At 43.3% G+C, this 20,759-nt stretch overlaps 2 long non-coding RNA genes across 4 annotated transcripts in view; one reads left to right on the plus strand and one right to left on the minus strand.

The window, feature by feature from the left end:
* LOC123020073 overlaps nucleotides 1-15,489 on the minus strand; it is a 177,607-nt gene extending 162,118 nt beyond the window's left edge. The window contains exon 1 of one of the 2 annotated variants that reach the window (XR_006414021.1): nucleotides 7,762-15,489. This is a non-coding gene — a long non-coding RNA (uncharacterized LOC123020073). The remainder of the gene's footprint in view (nucleotides 1-7,761) is intronic. The other variant, XR_006414020.1, reaches the window with a different exon arrangement.
* Nucleotides 171-17,247, plus strand: LOC123020072. Of its 2 annotated transcripts, XR_006414019.1 has the most exons (4): nucleotides 171-687; nucleotides 969-1,053; nucleotides 3,021-3,241; nucleotides 15,516-17,247. It is a non-coding gene; the product is annotated as an uncharacterized LOC123020072 (long non-coding RNA). The 2 variants fall into 2 exon arrangements; XR_006414018.1 differs by lacking the exon at nucleotides 15,516-17,247 and having other exon boundaries at nucleotides 179-687; nucleotides 3,021-3,304.
* The last annotated feature ends 3,512 nt before the right edge of the window (nucleotides 17,248-20,759 follow it).

Consider the following 20,759-nt stretch of genomic DNA (forward strand, 5'->3'; position numbering starts at 1 on the left):
GTTTTGGTAGGCCTGGGGCAATGCAGAACTGGTGGCCCACTCAATCTAATATTGATTGCATTTCTGAATTGCTTTCCAATAGCAGCCCAGGTGACTTACAAGATGTGTAAAATCAGAGTGAACCCTCATGAAACTTATAGCAAGTAGCCTAAAAGAGAACAGCTGCAATAAGACAATCTCTGCTAGAACTGGAATGTAGGCAAAAGTCTAAGCTAAAAGGCCTTTGAAAAACAAAAGGTAATCTCTCTCTGCCAAAGCAGAGATAGCAAAGGGAGCTGGCGACTGACTTAACTGTTCTGTGTTCTGCTAACTAGACTGCTGGGATATGATCTGTGTGTGCTGTCCTTAAAGACTGTTTGGAAACTTTAGTTAGAGCAACCTATCAGCCAGTGTAAGAGTCTTTTTAGGTCAGTTGAGATGTTACCTAAATAAGCTGTCCTAGAGGGCCAGAGGACTACTCACATGACTGGTCACTGTAAGACAGTGAGTTGCATCCAAAGGAAATGCATTTCAGTCTGAAACAGCTTCCCTAGCAACTATCGGGTTTCTGGGAACAGTGCATAGAGTTGGTGCTTACTTATAAAGCCCCACCTTTCTTGTATCTGAGGCTGCTCCTTCTGTCTATGAACTCTCCACACCCTGAGGTCATAATGAGAAATGTTTCTTGGCATACGCCAGCTTTCAGAGGTAAGGTGGGTCATGCCAAGAGAACAGACCTTTTACCTTGTGCCCCTCCAGTGTGAAATGCCCTCCCCTGGGCGGGTTGTCTGGCTTTTACTCCAGTGTCTTTTGGCTACCAGACTTTTTCATTTTCTTTTTAATATGTTGCTCTCTAATTTGTTCCTTTAAACTGCTACTTTGATTGATGTGTTTTTGTCTCTCGTTGGTGGCCAAGACTTTAGATTTTTATCTGCTGCTGTTTTTTGGCTGAGTGATTTTATGGTTAATCTACTGCATTTGTTTGTTAGCTGCATTCAGAATAGCGATGCCGACGGGCAGCTGATACATTTCTGGATTAAGAAAGATTTCGCATTCTGCAGTGGGCAGCCACTGGTAAGCCTGCCTGCTTAAAGGGTGTTATCCTCAGGTTTGAAACCACAAGTAGGGGAGGAGGAAGGTATGAGAGAAGGTGCCTCCTAAACTCTGATCCTGAGCTACCATTTTAGCTACTTCTGCACTGAAAGGTGGAACACGTGCTGCAGCACCACCTTGGTTCAGTGCTGTGCACTTCTGGCTCATCTTTTGTGTGCACAGTGGGATGCCAGATGGCCGGTGGGAATTGGACATACTGCCCATCTAGGCCTTCGTCAGTGCATCCGCAGTGCCTTCTCTTCCACTGTGGGGCTAGCCTCCAGGCTAGCATCAAAGGGCGGTCTTGTGAAGCAGCTGCCAAGGACTCATGTCCCACCAGGGGACCACTGACCAGAAGCCCCTGGAGCTGCCCATCCCTGGTCCCGTTGCAATGTGGTTGTCCACCTGCATCTCACTTTGGCCCAAACCATGGCGGTGGTGAGGAGCAGCAGCAGCGGGTGCCACGGCCTATTTATTCCTCAGGGCTCACTGCCTGTCAAGTGAGCCACCGGTGACAGTGAAGAGAAAGATGAGGAGCAATGGCCACCAGTGACAATGGCAGTGAGAAGGTAGACTCTCCGATTTACAATCATCATGCTGAGTGAACTGGATCACTATGCTACCTGGTTATAAGGGTGGTTTTCTAAGTTCTAATCCCCACATCTCCTTCCCATAAAATATCATGTAGTGAAGGATGCTTATTGGGTCGTCAGGCTTGTAGATGGCCACAAATTCACTAATCAAATGGAATGAGAAGATGCTGACCCTGATTGGACTTTCTCTCGAACATCTTGAAAAAGGCAACCGCAGCAGCGGTAGAGATCACGATTGTGGGACCTGGCAGGCAGGTCACATAAATTAAATGTGATGAAATAACAGTAAAATCAATGCATTAAAACACAACCTAAAATACAACTGCTGAATAAAAGGGCATCCAGCCCAACAGACCTCCTTATGAGGTAAATGCCTGCTTGAAGGTCAAGTTCTTCCCTGCCAATGGAAGGTCAGCTGAGAGAGAGAGAACTTGGCCTCACTCAGCAAGGAGTTTCACCACCTGGAGCAACCACAGAGAAGGCTGTCTCTGGAATTTCCACCAAACCTGCTTCTGAAGGCAGTCATCTCAAAGGAAGGGCTTTAAGGATTGTAAGCAGGATTATACGGTGAGGTGTAGTGCAGTGTAGTGGTTAAGAGCAGGGGACTGGGACCCAAGCGATCTGGATTCTAGTCCCAACTCAGCCATGGAGTCAGCTAGGTGACTTTGGGCCAGTCACAGACTCTCAGCCCCGCCTACCTCACAGGGTTGTTGTCGGGGGGGGGAGAAGACAGAGAGGAGAGGGAGGAGGTAAGCTTTTCAGTTCTTTAACAGAAAAAGGTGGGATATATAATTCTGAGAAATGAATAAATAGCCCTGGAGAAGTCAGTCTTTCAGGGAGCCTGGCCCCAAACCACATGGCATCTGTAGGCTACAATCTGAATTTTGAATTCTGCCCAGAAACAGAACAGGAGCCAGGAAAGGGCAGGGCGGTGCCATAGAAAGTGGTCACCACTCCTCTGCAGTGAGAGTGGGGGCCCTTTCAGTGTGCTCCTTCCTTCTTGAAAGTCTACAGTGCAACCACCAGCAACCCTTTTCTTAGCACAGACATACAACAATTAAAAATCTGGGCAATTAAAAATCATAATGAATGAATCTTTCCATTGTGTCTAATGACTGGTGATTAATCCACCAATATGTTTGTTGTCAGCATAGTTAAGATAATAATGTATAATGGGATGCAATAATATCATAATCTTAAGTAGGCATACAACAAGCTTTTTGGTAGTTTAATCACCAGTCATTAAAATCAACAGGGGGGAAAATACAGTTAATGTCCAAGAAATCTTTACTGACCATATTTTTTTTTAAATTGATGTATATTTGAACTGGTAAATGCTTGCATTTCATCTTTTAGGAACCTTAGGAACCTTTCACAGAAAGAAGTGAAAGAAAAAAAGAAGAAAGAAAGAAAGAAAGAAAGAAAGAAAGAAAGAAAGAAAGAAAGAAAGAAAATGGGAATGAAAAAAATATATAGCAACCTTATATTATAAAGAGACACAATAACTCTAAAAAGCTACATGTGATGCTGCATGAAAAGCCCTTTTACAAACTGAAGACTGAAGACAATATGCAAAGGTTAGCTTTGCCTGATTGACTTTTTACATTAAATGTTTGCATATGACCATGTATGGCAGCTAAACATAACTTGCTGGGTTTATTTGTAACCCTCTAGGAACATATTTTGCATTATTGAAAGAGTTCCATTGGCTGTTGTTTATTTGCCTGCATGCCCCAGGGCCCAAAAACTTAAAGCAACCCTGAGTGCTCCCATATCCTCTTGCATGTCCTCTGCCACCATCCATTGATGAGATCCTTCGGATGCTCCTGTTATCCAGACATGGCTGTCTTTTAGTGTCAGATGACTTTAGCATTCCTATGTGTGCCTAGTGTAAGCCAAGCCCACTGAGTTCCATAGGACTGACTTCCAGGTCAGTGAGCACGGGATTGCAGTCCAAAAGTGTTCCATAGGAAGGCCTTTCAATTATTTTAAGTACTCTTTTCATGTCTGCCTCCTGAGGATGTTAACTATTGCTTTATATTAGACTAGTTATTTTTTTACCTGTTGCACTTTATTAGTAGCAAACCACCCTGGAATCAATGATCAAGAAACAAGGTACAGAAAAATTTGAAAAGATCCATGCCGTGAAAAAGTGCAATCAGTGGCAACAACAGAGGAACTGGGGCAAGGTCTTTTCCAATGACGGAAAAAGGGAAGACTGAACAGATACGTGAGGCACATGTGTGAGATAGTTCACGAGTGTATTTTTGAAGGGGCTTCTCTCATCATTGATCCATGTGGTAATTATCCTTGCGATCTCAAAAGACCTCAGGTTACAAATTAAAACCTTCAGCCCGGGCCTTGTTCTACTCCAGCTGCTGACTCAGGCTTAGCTGTGATAGAGTTTCTGTTTACAGAGAAAATATAGTTGAAGGGGCAAATCAAAGACATCTGAGTTCATCTGTGTTGGGGGACCCATCCTGTGTGTTCTGAAATTCCTTACAGAGGCACTTGAATTAGAAGTGCTCTGTAGCTGGCACAGCGATTCCACTTTAGCTTCCTTTTTTGGTCGGTGCGACTGTTGAGCTGCATTCAGCAATGACACACAGTCCTTACCCTCTGATATGGGAAAGAGATATATTTGTGGTATGTTAAGTGAACTTCGGGTTTGTACTATGGTGACAAGTGAATTAAAAAAGCAATCCACTTGTACAGGATTCCAGAAAAGGGAATTGCATGTTGAGCCAAACAACAGTGGAGGCAACTGCTTAGAAATCTTTCAAATTCATTTCCTCTTTTAAAATTAGTTTTAGATATATGGATGAAGATGAGTCTTACAAGGTCTTGGTTAAATTATTAAAGACAAGATAGCAGGATGCACTTCAAAATTAACAATAGATGCTAGTGATATACAATTTTTGCTGGGTAGTTTGGAAGGCACTTAATGCTGCAGTGACTTGCATTGTTTAGGTGTCTTAACACAGCTATGCAGTGCCTGTGAGGTTTAAAAACTGTGATGATTGAGAATTACCTTTCCAAAATGGGTGTAAGTGGACTGAGCTCCTAGATGGATTTCAGTTGTGGAAAATGCACAACTGTGCATTCAGTGCAATTTGGTGCAACCCTTTTTAGGCCTGACCATCAGAGAAGCTTCCATTCAGAGTAGGTCTCAGAAGTTGCATCCCATGGTGCTGAGCTGAAGGCAAAAGGGCCAATGAACTCAAAGTACTAGCAACTGTTAAAGTTCTTAGTGCCAATAATAAAGCCTTAGAAGATGCAATTAATCTTTTAAAATAGGGGATGAAATTGCACCAAAGCATCAAAACCACCAAATATACCTGGGAATCCCAGAAGGGCCTCATTGGGAGTTGGGAGGAAGGCCAGATTTGCCCCCAAGGCCAGATATTCTGCCATGCTTCTGTACAGACACTACCCTGTTTGGGGCTGGTTTGCTGACAACAGCCATCAAAGATTGTCATTTTCTGCTAGGGAACAAGGTGTGGCCTTCTGAGGATCAGATTGAGAACCAGGCTTTAGGTTTTGCACCCCTGATGTGGAAAGTCTTCCATCTAGGAGCAAGAGAAGAATTGAACTTCAAAGCCATCAGTGAGTGTGCATCTTCAAGCCACCTTTGAGTTCTTCAGAATTTATTCAATCAATCCCATTCATGGAAAGACATTCATAGATCCTGCCTTGTTCACACTTTTTGCAATGTGTTATTGCTGGTGTAAGGTGTCATCCTATAGGGTTGCCCATAACCCTACAAACTCAGACCGTCATGGACACCCTATGCTGAGTGTGAAGAGCATGGAGGTAAAGGTCAGCTCACCTCACCAGCTGATTTGGCTGCCTACACGTGGTGCTTCAGAGGGAGAGCAAAGGAACCCAAAGCACTGTGAGCATACATGGTCTCCTGGAAGGCCCCATCTTCCACTCTCCTAGACCATCAGAATACCCACTGAGGCAAGATCATCAGCGTGTGACCTCAGCTGTGTGAGTGCAGAGTCCTAGCCACACTATCTGAGCTACTTCCCAGCATCCAAGCTGGGACTCTCAGAACGCTATGGCCCTCTAGACACTGTCTTTGGGTCAGAGCACTGAGCTAGGATCAGTACAGTCATACAATCAGATAGACAGCACAGCATCTATACCAGAATTTATGCATCATTTGCTTTTGGCATTTCATAATACTTTTGAGTAACCTTGTGTATCCATGCACTTGAAATTAAAGCACCTAGCATCAGTTTAGAGGACTGCTGAGTATACATCACCCATGTGGAGTCGGTGGTTCACTTGAACATACCTCCACATTAACCTGAATCAGCTGTAATCCCAATGGCAATCCGGTGCAACCCCCATCATGTGGGACCTAATCTCAGAGCAAATGCTGAGAAGCATGTCCTTAAAAGAATCATTCCCATCATCGCCACTCTATTTGCTTGTTGATGGTGTGCATTTCTGTTGTTACTATGATCAACAGTGTGCTGTTAGCAACCCCAGTTATTAATTACATTTACATGTGTGCGATGTGGGGTTGTTTTTGGGTACAGCATATCTAACATTAGTACCCTACATTCAAATAAGCCAAGTGCTGCTCTTCTGCTGTATTCACACACCCCCAACACTAGCAGAGTTGACTAAGTGATACAAAAATATCTCATGTTGTTGCCAGTTGCTACATGGGTGATTAACAACTTTTGCTCACCCAGCAGCACTCACAGGTGTGAGCAGTGCCTTCTGGGAAAGTAGTGACCTAATGCTCTATTTGAAGGAGGCCCTCTGTGGTTGAAATTCAATCCCTCACCTGTTAGCTCCAGAACAGATGCATTCACCATTACTACACCACACAGAGAAGGCATCTCAAATACTTTCCAGCGGAGGAGCGTTTGGTCAGATCCTCTGCCCGGTTAGACTGTTGCTATCCCTTTCGGGTTCCCAGATTCTCCATCTGAAGTGCAGGTGACATAATATTCAGTCCCGAGTGGAGCAGAGCAAAAGACAAGAGCTGCTCACATGGGCAGTGGGCGCCTACTTTATTGTCACTTTTGGAAGGCTGCTCATTTAGATCACTGTAAAGTCTAAATAGGAGACAATGACGGGATGCTCGCTATCATACGGCTGTGATGAGCTGCATGTCCAAATGAGGTTTGTTTGCAAGTAAATCAGGTGGGTGCAATTAACAAAACCTGAGTAAGGAAATAAATGAGGCAATATGTAAATGTTAATAAGAGAAAGCCAAGTATATCATTGAATGCTTTGCAGTGGAAAAATGACATTTTGTCTGCATGATCCACATATTATTCAAGGAAGTTCCTGGCAGAATACGCAAACTTTTTTTTACAAGTCACTAAGGCTCATTAACTCTCTTTGCACACACTTGCCATCTGGCCACACTTATGAGAGGATATTGCCAATGTGCCTCATAGTCTGTGACAACTCTCACTCCGTAGATGAAAACTATCTAAGACCTTATGCCATCTAATTTCTCGGGAACAAGCTAGAATCGCCTGTCTTTTTTCAAGTGTAGAGGCACCGAGTGAAAAGTGAATGATTGCCAATTGGAATGTCAAGCAAGTGTACTATTACCTTTAAAAATTATTTCCCTTATTCAAAAGTACATGTAACCAAATCAAAAAGTTCATCTCAGCCAATCCCCACTAACACTTCATCATTGACTTTTTTTTATCGTGAATGCATGCTTGATTACTGCAAACAGAAGAGTGGGGAGGAAAATAACATTCAGGGATAGGCGACGTACAGCTCAGGTACTCAGTTTGGTCTCTGGAGATTTTATGTCTGGCATCCCATATAGTCCCCTATCTGCTCGTTATTACGAGCTGCAGGCTGCAGTCTTACACAATTTTCCCCGCCTAGGTGTAAGCCTCAGTAAACTCAGTGGGTCTTACTTCTGAGTAAGTGTATTGAAGATCATACTTTAATGATCACATTAAGCAAGAGAAGGGTTCCTTCTCCTCCTCAACAGCAGCCTTCTCCAGTCAAGTACCCACCAGCTTTTCTGGGCTACAGTCCTTGGGATTCCTGATCACTAGCAATCCAAAACTCCTGGAAGCCACCTGGTTAAGCAGGGCTGACTTACAGTGTGAACAGCAGCAGGGGCACAACCAGAAGTCTTCTTGCCTGCACTTCACCTGGTGTGCAAGCCCCAAGGCAGGAGCTCCTGGTAATGGATGGCAAAGACTGGGGAAGCACAGCCTCCCAGCACAGTGCTGCATCAGGAGCACTTCCTGGGTAGGCACATGGTTGTGAAAGCAGGACTCACTCAAATCAGAGCCCGAAGACAAGCTATCGTTAGTCACTCACACCCACTTGATGTTCTTGGGCTGTCACAAACTTAACCATGCAGTCACACGTACCAGACTGGTGGAAAGAATGTTCACTGCTTCAGAGGGAGAAAAGGTCATGATGTGCAGCTCACTCACACGTGGTGCTTAATGCTGGCTACAGGACAGGACAACGTCTCCCCAGTTGACCTTGCAGGAGTATTTTCTGAAGATGACATGATTATTCAGTATTTCACAGGCACATCTGTATTTCACAGAAACTCCAGCATATGACCTGTTGTACTAAGGACAGGATCCTGTCCTGTGAGATGGTACCACTCCAGGGCTGTCACTGGACACACAGGCATTGTCAGAGACTGGGAAGGACAGTTGTTTATGGCCCTTTCTGACCACTGTGCTGCCTGCACTGGCAATCTCCAAACTGGATGATTGAAGTTTACTGTATGTGGGGCTAGGCTTGAGGTCCAGAAGCTGCAGTTCACTGCACCAACCCACAACAAGGTTGGGAACCGCACTGGCTTATCACCAGTTTATTAGACCTATACTGAGGAAACCGCACTGGTTCCTGTATTCTTCTGGTCAGGTTTAAGGTTTTGGTACTTGTTTGCAATGCCATAAACAACTCAGGATCAGGATACTTAAGAGATCACCTACTGTCCTGCCTGGTGCTGCACCCACTGGAAGATCCCTTCCTGGTGATGCTCAAGATTTCAGAGGTCTGGTCCCTCCTAGCTCAGAATAAGGCCTTTAGTGTCATAGCATCCACTCTCTGGAACTTCCACCCATCACCAATTAGTCAAACAACTTTTCCAGATTTCCAGCACCTACAGAAAGCATACCTTTCCCAGTACACATCCCCAAAAACATGGTCTCCTGCTCTGGGCAAAGACTTGTTCAATACTCACTGAGAAATGTGTTAAATGTGGGCCCTTCATAAATACTGTTCAATAAATAAATAATACATTTATTATTATAAATAATAAATACATTATTCTCAATAGGAAGACCCACAGTGCTGGTTCAGTAGAATAGATTGCATTGGACCTTATTTGATATCTTGTTTTGCAAAGTCAATAGGTTTGCATAGGGAGCAAAACCTTCTGCTGAAAATTCAAAGGTCGTGGTGGTGGTGGTGGTTGGATGCATTTCACCACATCTCCAGCCAAGGGGACTTTCCTCCCCACCTATGGAAGTGAATGGAGGAATCACTTCATTTAACTGCAGCTTGGATGTTTTGTACTGCAATTCCCAGCACCCCTCACCATGAACCAAGCTGACTTAGACTGCTGGAAGTTCTAGTTCAAAAACCTCTAGAGGGCACCACATTGGCACACATTGACTTTCCGTGGAGCCATGGAGCTGGGATTCCCAGGGAGGCAGCACTGGAATTCTTGACCAATTGCCTAATTGCTGCTCAGGATTCCCTATGAGCTTAGCAGAAATCCTGATACTAGCCGAGGGAAAATGAATATCCCCGGCCACGGTATATTGTCCCCTTCTAATACAAAATATGTTGGGGTGGCTTGGCTTGAATGGGCAATTAGACCTCTTAAAGGTAAAGGGAAAGGTTTCCCCTTGACGTTACATCCAGTCATGCCTGACTCTAGGGGAGGGTGATCATCTCTGTTTCCTAGCCAAGGGAGCCAGCGTTTGTCCACAGTCTCCGTGGTCATGTGGCCGAAGTGCATGGAACGCTGTTACCTGTGCTAACTTTTTATCTACTTGCATTTGCATGCTTTTGAACTGCAAGGTTGGCAGGACCTCTCCGGTGTGCAGAAAACCTGCTGGTAGGGATGAAAATGGCATGAACTGATGTTCTTGGTTTGAATCAGCCCAACTGCCTGAATTTTTGGACTTTCCTTGGAGAGTGTGGCTTTGGGAACTCTCCTGATGAGCACCTGCACCTCACAGTTTTGTCACTACACCACTACTGACTGGATGATGCATCTCTTCCAGCCACACCACCAGCACATTGCTAATTCACTCCCCTTCACTCAGAGGTGCCACACTGGCAGAGAGGAAGTACTTCAGGTCCACAGCAAACTGCCACTCTTTGAGAGGACTGTACCACATATTTCAATGATAGGAGTCATACAATATAATTAGTTATAGAAAGACGGAGGGTGACATGAGATTGCCCTAAATCAGCCAAAACCTTTTATGAGGACCTAGGTTAGCTGACCAGGATTACCTCTGAAGATTTTTAGCAGTGCTTTTTCAATCATGTGCAGTCTGTCCTTAGGCAGAATTTTTCCAATTCCTTCCTTATCTCTGCTTCTCTGTTGTCTGTAACCTGCCTATCAAGACACTTGGTGCAGCAGTGTTATTTATGCTATGGTTCTATGCCTCTTGATACGTTCTTAACACAAATATGTCTGTGCAGCACAGAATGTGCCCAAATCATTGCATTCCAAATTAGTTCTCCTGTACATTTCTCCCTGATCATCTAAATATTCATAATTGAACCCCTCCTTAAAAAAAATAGCTGTGCTTTTTTATCTGTACTTTTACTGCCACTTATGTCATTGTTCCTTGGAAAGTACTTTGATGTTCATTAAAGAATATCACTTGCATCTATTGTGTTCCAAACAAGGTCAAAATTAAAGAGGCGCCTGTGTCTAGTCTGAGAATTGCTATGTTCTGATAGAGATCTTTATTAAAACATTTTCTGTTGGCATTTATTAAAAGGTACTGTGAAGCTTCCATTTGTTCTCATTACAATAGATAGCTAACATTAAGGTGTTAGGCAGGAAAATCGGGCTAATAAAAACATAACAAAGGCAATGGAGGGAGAAAAATAGTTACTCTAGACATGTTTATAATATGCCCTGATAGCATTAGTCCAGGAAGAACCTACCAAAGTACAGCTGACAAATTAGCGCACAGACAATTTTGATGGCTGAAGCTCCTACTTGAATACTTGGAAGCTGATGATCCCATACCTACACAGATTTATGAGAACAGCCAAGGTTGCATAAGACTCATCCTCTCAGAAAAAAAGCAGGGCACACACCCAACCTGTCTATGTGGAACATTATATAATAGAAGATCTACAACAACAGGGGTTAAGTGATTCTATTGTCCCACATCAGACAAGACTGTGAATATATTCACCAAACCATTAACCAAAAATATTCACAAGGGTCTGTGGAAAAAAACCCCTTTGGATTTGTGGACTCTAGCACAGGCAGGATGGAGGATAATAAGATCATGTTGGATTAAGGAACGGCTCTGCACGCTTCCAGACACTCCAGGATGTTGGAGAGTGTGTTGCATCAAGAGTTGCTTGTCCTTCTTGTCTCTCTTGGTGTCCTGTAGCTTGGCTGGTTCCTTTCTCTTACATCCTCCTTTCTTCTTTGCCTCTTTGCCTCAGCACCAAGCAACAAGTGCTCTCTCCAATGAAAGCCAAATAACCACATCTCATGCCATTGCCCATTGCACAGCCCCAGCGTTAGTGGTGCCCGTAGGTAAGCCGTGTTAGATAACCTTTCTTGCCGAGGTTCATTTGAACTTCTAAACTGGATCAAGCAAAGGTTTATTCCCTAGAATACTATATGCTGTGTGCAGTTCTTGTTATGTAAAGCTACTTGTGCAAGGTACACCCCAGGCTTCCCAACATAGGAAGGCGCCTCTTCATATATGACTGTAATGAATTATTCTTAATCATCCCCATGATTATATCCAAGCTCCACAAGATGCATGCTGGAATATGGGGACCCTGAAATGGCACACATGGGTTTTAGAGTAGAAACAGAATGTTCCTGCTTCTCTGCCATTATAAGGCAAAATCACAGGGACTTTTGAACGTTAATACCAAATTTTGTAGACACCTGCTGAAAGATTGTTTTCATTTTCCTTCTAAGACTTTAGTGCAACTCACTGGGGGAATTTGTGTATTTATTTATGCGAGATCCCTGTTGAATGCATTACAACTGCACAGGTAGTAGGCATAACAGCATACCCCCTTCCAACACATGGTGATCTAAGGGCACAAGGTGTCCTATGCTATTTATTTTACCTAGTCTGAAAAGCACCTATGCCTGTGCCTGCAGGATTATAGGCCTGTCAATGTAAGCAAACTGAATTATTATTATATTATTAAAAGCAAACCCGTCTGTTAATATTGCAGACAGCTCACATATAAGACTTAAATCCACAAGCAGGAAGTAAAACATTGAGCTGCTTGTCCTGACAGACATTTCCCTGCCTTCCTTCTTTGTCCACAAAACCCCACACGGATAATAAAGCAAATATCCATAAAGTCATATATCCAGACCTTTAGCTCTTGCAATAATCTATACAGTTCCGAGCATCGCCTTCTTGTTACTTCGGAGCAGAGCCAATGCCAAAGGGATTGTCTGCTCTCTCATTTATCAGGTGTTTTCATATCTGAAACTTAAAGCCACTCATGCTTCAGTCTGTAATGGGAGCCAAAAGCGAGACTCTTTTCTCCTCTGCATTCCCTCCTGAATGGAAATTCACATAAATAGGTTCACCTAATGATCAGAAGTTTGCATAAACAGCATGAGCATCAAGGGAGTTTCATGTAGCAACCATAAGCAAAGAGGCAAGTCAGCTTGGCCCCAGTCTGCAGTTTGACACCCCTGCACCCTCACCTTCACCTCCTAAGTTCTGCTTTTCCATGGATGGATGGATGGATGGATGGATAGCAGGATCCACAACCTGTGGACAAGTGAGGCTTGTGAAGCCTGGGGACCGCACATAGATTTTAATAGTGCTACAGCTGCTCTGAGAAAACCTAGGGTTTCCTCTGCAAGCTATTGGGAAACCTCTTTCTAATCTCCAGTCTCTCCAACTGGAGTTAAAGGATTTTATTTTCCTTTAGTACTAGTGATGGAAGACCCTTTCTTGGGACTTGGGAAAAGGTCTGTGTGTGTGTGTGTGTGTGTGTGTGTGTATGGGGGGATGCATGTAAGAACATGAACTAGTGTACTCATGCATAACTGAATGTGTGAATGAGTACAGTGTATGTGTATTGGGCATGTATGTTCCCATGTGTGCAGATGTGTAGGCCCTGGCACCCTCAAAGACATCCAATGTGGTCCTCAGTGTGGACAAGTGTGATACTGAGACTGGGACCCAGGAGATCTGAATTCTAGCCCCAGTCATCCATGGAGCCAGCTGGGTGACTTGGGGCCATTCACAGACTCTCAGGCCAACCTACATCAAAGGTTAGTTGTTGTGGGGATAACATTGAGAGCAGAAGGAGCAGAATGATGCAAGCTGCATTGCATTCTTTAAAAAAAGAAAGGAAAAGGGGCAAGATAAATAAATAAAATAAATAAAGATACTGTGCACCTCAATAGCTTATGATACTTCTCTCTTGGCTTCCAGTGGGGTAACCATATTAGCTACTGCAGCAAAATCACAGAGTCGTGTAACATCTTAAAGACCACCAAGCTTATCATGGCATCAGCTTTTGTGGACTCATGTCCACTTCCTCAAATGCATCTATTAAACATCTTCAGCTAGTAATAGGAATGTCTACTTTTATTTATTAATCAATCTGTTCGCTATAGTTTTGGTGCAGTGGCGGAAGGCCAGCCCTGTAGTGGGCTACTTGCTAATGGTTTTATTTGCAGCTACCCTTCCCTCTATCTCTCTAGATATGCAAGTATGCATATATGTATGTATCAGTGTGGCTATTCACAAGGTCAGTGTTGGGGAAAGTCAGCATCTGCCACCAAGTCCATTGCTGACTGTGAGCTTGCAGATAAAGGCTTGTCCTGGCAATCAGTCTAAATCACACTGTTCCCATGGCAAAGTGGCGATGTGAGGCTTCCAGCACAGGCTTAGTTGGGCATACAGTGTCTCAGTTTGCCTTTGGAAGACCTGTAAGAGTCCATACCTGAAGATCCCCCACAGCTACTGTGGGATGCCCAAAATGCTGTCCAACTTGGAGAGAAAAGCATCTTCTGCAAATGAGCTGATCATTCTGCTTGCTTTCCAAGAATATGAGCTGAACACTCAACAGGCTGAGATTATGAGTCTGAAAGTCATTTTCCTCTTTCGAGAACTTGTATGTGTTAATGCAGAAGAGGATGTTTAAACTTCCAAGGCCTTCAGAAAGCTATCTAAGGATCTTTCATGGAAAAATGACCTACATTACAAAGTACCTAATCATCACTACAATTGTTAGGAGACTTTATCCTACTGCTTATATAGGCACAAGGTCATAGGTCAAGATGCCAGACCAGTCACTTAAATAGGACTGTTTTTAATGTCAGGCTCTGCTAAAGAAGACAAAAGCTACCTTGTGTGAGTTGGGATATTTGGTATATCCTGCACCATAGGGGGGCATCCAAAATACACTCCTAAGGAGCTAGGAAACCCTTAAAAATAATTTTGTCAGTGAGAGAAGAGGAACAGAGAAGAAACAAAAGTGCAGTGCAGTTGCTAAACACCAGGATGCAACTTGGCAAATAGCCAATTCAAGTATTAGCTCATTCACAAAGTGAGTAAGTAGCAACTTCCTTTTTCAGCTTCAGTCAGTCCCCCGTCTGCAGTAATATAGCCCTACCTCGCAGGGCTGTTGTGAAGGTTATTGTTGTAATGTATGTGAAAGTCTTTGGGCATGGAGATCTATAATGTTATTCCTAAAAAAGAGTGTTTCCATTTTCCTGAAATGTGATGTCTGTTAATCCACATGGCAACTTATGCGCATTTTCCATTTGAGCATCTTTTCGTTAATATTCCAGAGAAGGCATTTTTGTGCTGCCGGTCTTCAGCTTCTACAAAGAACATACTGCTTATCATTTTTCTTGCCTTCAGCCTAGGAGAAAAGGCATATTTGACATTTTTAAAATATAAAGGGGGCTTTCCCACAAATTTATACTAAAAGCACAGACTGCACTCGGGCAACATCTTTAATTCAATGGGCTTTATCTGCCTTTAAATACTGTTGCTTTTCAAGATTGCGTTTTTTGATTAAGTATTGTAATTATGAACACATTTCTAAATCCCTGCTTATCACAGTACATTTGTTTCTATAACTGTGATACAATGGGAAATTCGGTGTTCAATTGCCCCTGAAACTCATTGTCTTCTCCCTTGGTAGCAGCCAAGCAATTCCTGGCCTTTCCTGGTGGCATATAACATTTTTAACCTACATTTCCATATTAACCTTGTAATGTTTTTATACTTTTCAGGAGAAAGAGCTGCATGGCGTGCAAGGTTAATGAGGGGAGGCGGGAATATCCTATATGTCTGAGAGCAAGCTATGCAGTGAAGGTGAAATGTAAATGAACTCTCAGCAACCCACCTCTTCTTTTCCTAGTCCACACCATATTAGAAATCATGAGGTCATGTACCTGCCAAGACTAATTACAGGGTAAAAGTAGCTGCACTCTTGTGTGGGAGCTGGGAGAAGGTGGTTTGCAAGAACAGCCTCCATACGCTTTGCATACATTGCTGATCTGAATATTCTGCTCCCTGAATGTCACGAATGATCATCTTGAGATTTAAAATAATAATTTTAATCTATTTCAACCACAAAAATGGGTTTCACTTTTCTACTTTTTAACCACAGTTCATCAGTTTAAATGGATCTGACTAGGACCCTAAATCTTCCAGAAGATTTACTAATTCTAAGAAGAATTACTTCAAAGAAAGTGCCACTGAATTTGTGGAAACTCCTAAAGTTAATGAGTTTACATTCATGCCGAGAATGACCTGAGCCAGAACCAGCTTTCTTTGCTACATGGAGTGTACCTAGAGGGCTACCTGCTTCTTTCCTGGAAAAGATCTATGTGCCTACAACACCTGCATCAGGTACAGCTATTTGGCAAGCGAAGTTTGATAGCAGGGATAAGTTGTAGTGGTAAGTGGTGGAGAAGGTGATACTCTACCTGCCTCACCATTTAAAAATGGACAGGAGTTGTAAGTACACAGAGGAGAAAGGTTGGCAGCCCTATATTTAAGCGGCATTTTAAATGTTCATATTATTGAATTTTATCTGGCCAGGGCGGCTTATTTTATATTGTATGTTTGTATTTTATTCTAAGGTTTACATTTTTAATTTATGATTATTATTATTTAATTTATTGTTGTAAGCCGCCCCAAGGCTTCAGCGAATGGGACGGCATAAAAATGTTTTAATAAATAAATAAAAAATAAATATTGACCTTGGAGATAGCACTGAATGCAAAAATGTCTTTCTTTCACTGCTGGAGGATACAAATGCCCTACCCTTTTGGGGTTAGGACAAAAGGCTTCAGTGACAAAGGATGTGATTCCCAAAAAGGGTTGCACCTTGTCCCCCGCTCTGTCTAGAAACTGAGCAATAGCCAAGGGTAGCCAAAGAAAAGGAAGAGCACACAGCAGGCAGATTGAAAGGTTCAGAGGAAACCGGCCAGGCCCAGAACCCAAAGACTGAGAGAATAAGAAAGAAAGAAATCACATCTCCCTCACACTCCCCTCTGGCACACACATACTCCTGTTGCATCTGGCAGCCCCCTTGCTTCACTTCAGTGTTCAATAATCAGGAGAAGAGCAAGCAGAACAGCCGAGGGCATTCAATGGAGGCCTGATCTACACATGCCACACAGCGTGGTGGAAACGAAGAGCTAAAGTCCTGCGTTTGTTGACTGAGCTGTAGGGGAGGTGTCACCTTTTGGGATGCTCTCTCAAGGAAATGGCTCCCTGCAAGTAGAAAGCTGTCACAGCTGGAAAGAACAGCTACTGGATGATGAGCTCACTCATTTTCCTTCTTTTTCTTTCATTACCCAAAGAAGTGTTTCAATAAAATTTCTAAAAGGGATTCTGAACCCACTGCCTGAAGTGGTACAATGCAGTATTCTGCTATAGCAGCCTAGGTCTTATTCACTTTCACCTGGCACTAGCTGCATACCCTCAAGGTGAGCATGGCAGGAAGGTAAATTGCTCAGCAAAGCGCCTTTTCTAAATTTGTGAAGAACAATGACAAGCACCCATCCCTGCGTACAGAAGGCCACTTCATCCCATTTCGACACGTCTGCTGAATATCATGTGCAACGGCTGGGGAGAGAGTGGAAACCTGTGTCACCATGCATCTGATGCATGCCTAAAAAGCAATCAGGAGCTGGCCATGGCAGAAGTCGCTCTCCCCTAACATCTGACCATAGATTGCTAAAGAATCTCACGTCATCCACTCACAATCTCTCCCATCTTCAGGATATTCTTTCTAAGGGGCAAATTCTGCCCCATTTGTGAAGTGTTTTCACCCAATTGTCATATTGCTCTTACAGTCAGAAAGTTCTTCCTGATGTTCAGCTGGAATCTGTCTTCCTGTAAATTGACTCCATTATTCCATGTCTTGCACTCTGGGATGATCAAGAAGAGATTCTGTCCTTCCTGTGTGACAGTCTTTCAAGTACTTGGAGAGTTGATCATATCTCTCCTCAGCCTTCCCTTCTCAAGGCAAAACGTATTAAGTTCTTTCAATCTCTCCTCCTAGGGTGATATTTCCAGTGCCTGGATCATCCTTGTTGCCTTCCTCGGAAACTTTTCCCAGCTTGTTTGCATCTTTCTTAAACTGGGATGCCCAGAACTGAATGATGCCTAACCAGTGCTGAGAAGAGGGGAACTAGTCCTTCATGTGATTTGGAAGTGATATTTCTAGTAATGCAGCCCAAAATTGCATTTGCCTCTTTTGCAGCCACATCACATTGTTGATAACAATATACTGCAGACTTAGTGATTTTCCATGAAGCTACACATTTACTGCAGTCAAATGTGTAGCTTCATGCACATTTACTATCCAATTTTGGTCCTGCAAAGAGTAGAGCCACTGAAATTAATGCGATTTTAGACTACCACCACAATATGGGGATTGGCTATGAAGTGCCTCCATGACTTATGATTCTATAGCATGAAACTGGCTTTAGGTATCTCAGAAGGAAGCCAACTTAGGGCAAGATGTTACAGATCATTCATGAGCGGGGTGAGTCACTAATTGCCTTTCTATTCATGAGCACAGCCCTGCAGAACAGAGATGTGTTAAATAATGTGGCATGCAATATACACCACTTCAAATTTAACATTTCCCTTTTGTTCTGCTTAACAGTAAACAATAAAACAGCCAATCCAAATGTTGGTAGCCCTCTCCAAAAGTGGCTTGCTCAGAATGAGCACAAGGAAGAAATACACAGTAACACACAAAGAAAATTTGGGGCAGAATCATGGTAGGAAAAGAAGATAGGAGAACCCAAAGTCCTTTATATAATAACTTTTTGTGAAATGCCATTTTTCCCATTTCTACTTTTTAATGCAAAACTCTGATCTTTGATTAGATGCCTATATAACTCAGATAGTAAAGCCAGTGATCTTCTAAAGAAACTGCAGCTGTTCTTCAGTTCCTGCATCGATACATTGCCTTAAAGTTGTTCATGGTTTTCTGGTTCCCATCACCATGGTATATAATTTAAACCTGCATGTGACTGATTTACTTAATTCTGTCCCTTGGCCTCTGTGCTACTTGCTCATTGCTGGGAGCAACGGGCTATGCTGACTACGTAGAAAAGCACATGCTTCTTCACACGCATCACTTCTGTCTATGGCAGTTACTTTCAGTGTGGGTTTGCTGCGCATGCTAGCACAGCCATGCCCAGAGCAGGCCTTCCGGTGAAGTGGTCAAGGGTGCCAAGTTCCCTTTTTTCAAAGCACTGGAGGAATTTTGTGCAGTCTGCTAAGAATGTTCAGCAGTGCATGTGTGTTTCTGCTCTAATGTAGTAACCATAGAGTCCCATTGGATAGATCCTTTTTGCCCCAATCGTATACATTAGTTCATTCATTCATAAAGAGGTGAACCCCCTAGGAATGTAATGCTCACATTATTGTGTGTGTAATGAACCACAGAGGCATGATGGGGTCTTGTGAGTGATGCCATTGCTGCATATCTTGTACGCAGTGGCATTCAGCTTGTGTCCATCTGTGACTATACAGAATTCTGATGTGAACCGAAAGCATATGCGCATCCTGGAACACATAATTCTACCGATTCTTGTATCAGTGACCTGTTCTACCATTTCTTGTGCCCATTCTGGCACATTTACCTGCAGGAATCACAGCAGTCATATATACCAGTGTGTATATGTCTTTCCTATTCATGTTATACTTTCTTTCTGAGCCAGGTTGACATGACAGGACACCACAATAATTTTGATTCTATTCCATTAACATCAAAATGGGTGATTTCAATTCATCAGCTAAGAATGCTTTGCAAATATCTTTATCTACCTCTAGCTATCCATCCACCCACCCATCCATCTATCTGCCTCATCAGAAAGCAGACTCAACCATTTAAAAGACAGCCCATGTGACTGTGGTATGTGGGGGAATAGAATTATTTATTTATGTATTTATAATTTTTGTATGCCGTCCCATTCACATGAGCCTTGGGACGGCTTACATACAATAAATAATTAGGGATACATACATATAGGAAAGAGGTGGGCAGCTTCCATTGCTCCAGGGATTGGATTGTTCTTCCCAGAATCAGCCAGTGGGCCAAAAGTCATCAACAAGGTGAGGCTCTGCCCCAACCCCATCCTACAATGTCATCCAGCATCACCCAATGTCATTCCTGCAGAGAAAACCATGAAAAAAGGACTTCCTCAACTCTTGCAGGAATCATTTTCTGCAAACTGCATCTGATTCGGGTTTCTCTTTCCTATGTCATTTGCATATCCCAGTTGGATCAAAAGTGGTGTGGGAAGGGACTCAGCCCATGACTTGATCCTGCATGTGAGGGTCAAATAGGTGTCCCCTTCACTATATAATAACCCTATATTATAGGACAAAAAATAGCATAAATGATGGTCTTCTTCTAGCTGTGTGCATTATCCTTGCACTACTGAGTCCAGAAATACAGGCTTATGTGGTACCTTGGCTCACGAACTTAATGCATTTCACGATTCTGGTCGCGAACTGAATTGGTTGCAAATGGGGTCAGATTTCCCCATGAGGTTCAATGTAAATAAGCTTACTCTGTTCTGAACCATATGTAATTTTTTAACCACAAAAATATGAAAGAAAGTACAATACAGGAGAGTATGAAGAGAGAGAACACTAACCTTGCTTGAGGCGACTTCTGGCGTGGAGGACAGGAAGGAGGGTGGGGAGGAGGTTATTGTTTGGAGGGAGAGTCTGCAACCGTGATCTCAACTAGAGGAAGCTGCAACCACATGTCAGAGTGGGGAAGATGGCCGCATTTGTGTTCCTGTGAACACAAATGCAGCCATCGTCCCTGCACGAACACGATCGCGGTCCTCTTCCCCACTCAAACACGCTCTGACACATCTGCTATCCAAGCCCTGTCCCCAGAACTATACTGGGGACTTGGAAAGGGCCCAGCATCCTCCTGTTCTGTCCAATTTCTGGGGAGGCTTGGAGAGGGGGTAGGGAGAGAAAGCCCCCTGTGACCTTGGATCAGTGACTGTGGGATTTCTCTAGCATGCTACTTTCCTTCTCCTTTTGGAAGGTAAACAGCATACCCTGTGTCTTCTCCCACTGTGGAGGAATTGGTGGGAATGAAACAGGCTTGACATTGGTGCCCAAGAATGATCTTTTCAGAGGTATTTGCCTATGCCCTGTGATGTTATCCAACCCACGGAAGTCCAGGTGGGGAGCACCAAGTCAACTCGCAGCAACTCAGTTCTCCTTTCTTGGCTTAGGCAGAATTTGCTTCCAATAAACCATACTTCCCAGCTAGTCCTATTCTGGGCAGCAACACCAACTTGATTATATTCCTTCTACAGCATTTTATTGCATTGTTTAGCTTTATTTGTATGCATTT

Source organism: Varanus komodoensis, unplaced genomic scaffold (genome assembly GCF_004798865.1).
Source record: "Varanus komodoensis strain SLA01 unplaced genomic scaffold, ASM479886v1 scaffold13_3, whole genome shotgun sequence".
Lineage (NCBI taxonomy): Eukaryota > Metazoa > Chordata > Lepidosauria > Squamata > Varanidae > Varanus > Varanus komodoensis.